The sequence below is a fragment of the Dipodomys ordii genome, unplaced genomic scaffold (assembly GCF_000151885.1).
Source record: "Dipodomys ordii isolate 6190 unplaced genomic scaffold, Dord_2.0 Scaffold247, whole genome shotgun sequence".
In the NCBI taxonomy this organism is placed as follows: Eukaryota; Metazoa; Chordata; class Mammalia; order Rodentia; family Heteromyidae; genus Dipodomys; species Dipodomys ordii.
The window spans coordinates 631,675-636,500 of NW_012267463.1; positions in this window are offsets into that span (position 1 = coordinate 631,675).

Consider the following 4,826-nt stretch of genomic DNA (forward strand, 5'->3'; position numbering starts at 1 on the left):
CCCCCGCCCCCCGCCCTGTCCGCGAGCCTCCTGCTCCTCTCTCCCTCCCTCCTTCTCACCCCTCCACCTCAGGCTGCGCGTTCCAGGTCTTGTTCTGGAAGCGCGTCGCGCGCCTGGGGCGACCGTTAGGGGTGGGGGTGGAGGGGGACTGGGCGTCGGGCCGGGAGGCTTGTCTGAGCTCCCGGCCTGAGGGCACGCGGGTGACACCGACCCCCTGGCCCGTCCCCCTCCACCCTCTTTTGCTTCCCACTCTTGTGCCTGAGGACCTCAAGTCAAGGTGAAAACTTTGCCAGCTCAGCCCTGCTCAGCCACCTGCCATTTAGTGCCAGGTGAGTTCACCTGCCCAGCCACGGTGGGTGAGGACAGCTCCCGGAGGCTTCCGGGGTGGCGGGGCGCAGCCCCAGGCACTGATGTACCAGCATCCGAGTCCTCACGCCGGCCCGGGCGTGGAGGGAGGCTGGCTGAGGCCCTTGTCCACGCTAGAAGAGTGATGGGAGAGCAAGATGGTCAGTCCAGGGAACTGACGTTCTCCCCACAAACCTCAGTGAACCTCGTGGAACTCCACTGATAAAATGGCTCCAGATTTGGTAACCCAAGTAGTTCGTGTGTGACCTGTTTCATTTTCAGCGTAAGACTTACATTGTAAATTAGCCTTGCTCATTTGCTTAATAACCTTTAGTGCCTTAGTTCCCACCCCATTTACATAGACACTGCTCCCAGGCAGGGGGCTCACGTTCATTATTTCACTCATACATACTTACTGGGTAGGATTTGTGTGCATTCAAAAATGATTACTGCTGGATAGAGAGCCTAGACAAATCTCTACATTAATAAAGCTGACACATAGTAGGAACTTAAATGTTTGTCTAGCAGCATGTAGCTAAAGAGCATGTTAGGCAAAAACAACCACAAAATATCCTATGGGTGTCAGGCTCTCTCTTTGCTTATACCCCTCCAAGGAAGACACAGTAGTGTAATTTATTTATTTTTTTATTTATCTTTTGGTCCAGTTGTGGGGCCTGAACTCTGGGCCTGAGTGCTGTCCCTCAGCTCTTCAGCTCAAGGCTAGCGCTCTACCACTTGAGCCACAGTGCCACTTCCGGCTTTTTCTGCTTATGTAGTGCTGAGGAATCGAACCCAGGGCCTCAGGCATGCAAGGCAAGCGCTCTACCACTGAGCCAACTTCCCAGCCCCCACAATAGTGTAATTTATAAGTATGCAAATGCAAAACATTTAACATCAGTTAGTATAAAAGTGTTTAGCACTTTGATATGTACATGAGGTAAGGTTATAAAAGACATGTGAGTAAGTTTCTAAGGACAAGCACCTATAATTAAATTTAAAATTGCATACAGACCTAGTAAATAAAGTATTTAAGAAACTTTTACACAAATATAACAGGGTGGCTTACTGATAAACTAGGACAGTAAGGGATAGACTATTAAGTCTGATAAACTAGGACAGTAAAGAAATAGACTATTAAGTCTAAGTCATAGACAACAGTGGTAAAACAACAACAAAGGGAAAATACGGGAAGGAAGGAACTTGTGGAACAATAATAAATTTCTAATGTATAGTTGTTACCTTCAGGAAAATCAGCATATATGATGTCATCTGAGAATGGGCTAAAAAGGAGGTGACATAGAATGGAAAAGCTTTGGATGACAGGTGGAAAGGAGAGAGCTAGAGAGCTCATCAGAAAGGAGAGAGCCTTGAATTTGTGGTGTTATTTTTTTGGAAGTAATGATAGTGTTGAATTCAGTGAGCTTTGGTTATGGAGATGGAGTAGTTCTTGAATGGGGAGTGGTTGGTTCCAGGACACCTCCTTTCCCTCCTCCCCACCATATGGAAATCTGGGCACAAGAAGTGATAAAGCATTTTCATCTAACATACACTCACTCCTTTATACTTCAAATCATCTCCAGATTACTTTCAGTATTTAATACCACACAAATATTATGTATAGTTATTTATACTGTATTGGTCAGGAAATAATGACAATGGAAGAACCTATACATGTTCAGTAAGACACTTGGATTTCTCTCTCTCTTTCTCTCCCCACCTCCCTCTCTCTCTTTGTTCTGGTACTGGGGCTTGAACTCAGTGCCTGAGTGCTGCCCCTTAGCATTTTCTGCTCAAAGTGGGCACTCTCTAACACTTGAGCCATAAGTTTATTTCTGGCCTTTTGGTGGTTAATTGGAGATGTGTTTCACAGATTTTCCTTCCCAGGTTGATGTGTAATCCTACAGATTACATGCCTGTGACGGATTACATGCCTGTGAGCCACCAGCACCTGGCACACATTTATTCTTTCTTTCTTACCTTTTATTTAGTTTTGATTGGTTGGTGGTTGGTGGGGCTTGAATTTGGGGCCTGGGCACTGTCCCTGAGCTTTTTGCTCTTTTGAGCCACACAACACCACTTCCGGTTTTCTGGTGGTTAATTGAAGATGAGTCTCATGGACTTTGCTGCTCGGGCTGGCTTTGAACTGCAACCCTCAGATTTTAGCCACCTGACTCCTAGGATTACAAACATGAGCCACCAAAGCCTGGCTTCTTTTTTTGGTTGTTGTCATAGGGCTTGAACTCTGGGCCTGGGCGCTGTCCCTGAGCTCTTCAGCTCAAGGCTAACACTTTACCACTTGAGCCACAGTGCCACTTCCGGTTTTCTGGGGGTTAATTGGAAAAAAGTCTCAGACTTTCCTGCCTGGGCTGGCTTTGAACCACGATCCTCAGATCTCAGCCTCCTGAGCAGCTAGGATTATAGGCGTGAGCCATTGGTGCCTGTCTTGCCTTTTTTTTTTTTAAAGTATATTTGATGGTTGAATTCCTAAATGTAGACACTTTTAGTGGGCTGACTATACTTGTCTGAATGCTAGATAGAGGAGTTTGTACTTCATTCACAGGCCAGAATAACAATTTTTAATTGTGAAATAATGGAGTTCTGGGAAGAATAATTTGCAGTTGACTTGAGGATGTAATCAAATGTGCAGTAATTTAAAAAGTAGTTATATAGTATTTCTTCATTTATATTAGTAGTTTTTACTGCTAGGATCATTTTGATAAAATTTAAGAAAGTCTTTTCTCTTGCAGGATATTGGCCTGGGAGTAGATTTCAGTTGGGAAAATTCATTTTGTGGCTCCCTTTTCAAACACTATCCTTAAGATGCACAGGTGTAATCATCTCTAGTAGATGTTTTGAGGAATATAGTAAAGCACAGTAGTCTCAAGATTGAGACTACTGTGTGGCCATATGTTAACTGAATCAAAAGGAAAGCAGTTTGCATATTTCTCTGCTGGAGAATACTGTGTTTGAATTATTATTTTCCCAGAAGACCACCTAGTAGCACCCAGTCTGTTCCCACATTACCTGCCAGTTTTCAGGTGATTAAGGACTCTCATTTCATCCTGCCTAATCTTCCAAGTACTGAAGTAGTCCTGCCAGATTCTCACAAAATCATTCTTGTAGTTCCAATTTTATTTTTTCTGAGTCCTATGTGTAGCACTTAAAGGTGGCGTATGACATTGACTTTATTATTGGAATGAATCATTAAAAAATGAGATAAATGTAGTGAGCATACTTATAATCCAGCACTTAGGAGGCTGAGGTGTGTTTCTAACAAAAATGGAGAAGAAGGAGGAGAAAAAAAAGGAAGAAGAGGGAGAGGAAAAGGAGTAAGGGAAAAGGAAGAGGAATGGTAGCAAAAGCAGCATAATTTTGTCTTAATGTTTATAAACTTAAATTTCACTTGTATGGCTTTTTGACTGTAGTATGGGAATGCTCGTATTTATTGAAGGAGAGTCTACAGCTGCAGACTGCTGTGTTTAGAGGTTGTTAGTAACTGAATATGCTTCCAAAGTTTATATGTTGAAGCCCTAATCTGGAGTATGGCTGTGTTTCAAGATGGGACTCCTAAGCAAGTGATTGTTAATTAAGGTCATAAGGTAAGGCCCTGGCCTGATGGAATTAGTGTCCTAGTAAGAGCTTCTTCTTTCTCTCCACAGGCAGAGGCACCAAGGAAAGGGTATATGAGGACATAAGGACAAGGTAGCCATCTGCAAGCCAGGAAGCGAGCCCTCACCAGAAGGCTGGTGCCTTGAAGATCTGGGCCTTCTAGCCTTTAGAGCTGTGAAAAAATCCAATCTGCTGTTTAAGCTACCCAGCTTCTGGTATTTTGTTGTGGTAACAAATGAATTTAGAAATAATCAGACTCTGATATGCAGAAAACCTTTTTGTATGAAAATGTAATGTGTGTCTCCCACTACTCTTATTTAGTATGCCAATATGGCTCCTCCTAGTGGCTCTTCCTCCTTGTCTTCTTCCTCCTCCTCTTTGTTTTCCTGCTCCTCCTCCTCTTCCTCCTTTTCTTTGGCTGTATAGTCTTACTATATACCTTAGCCTCCTAAGCGCTGGATTTTAATCATGCCCACTACATTTATCTCATTTTTTTTAATGATTCATTCTTTGGCCCCACAATTTCCCAGATTTCCCCTTTTCCCTCATCACAACAAGCTTAAAATTTTTCTTTTCAATAGTATAAATTAGATACACATAGTTCAGAAAATGTTAACCATATCCTGGGGATAGTCAGGGGGACACTATATTGAACAATGCTCCTAGGCCTTTTTCCTTTAAAACTTTTTCTGTAGGCTTTGCTTTTTCTCTTGCCCAGCTTTCTTGCTTGGCTCGTGATCTACTACTTGAGTTATGCCACTACTTTGGCTTTGTACTGGCTATTTCTTTGGAGATGGTCTCCAGGACTTTTCTACCCATGCTGGCTTCAAGCAGGTCTTATCCTTTGGAGGAGCTAAGATTATAGGCATGAA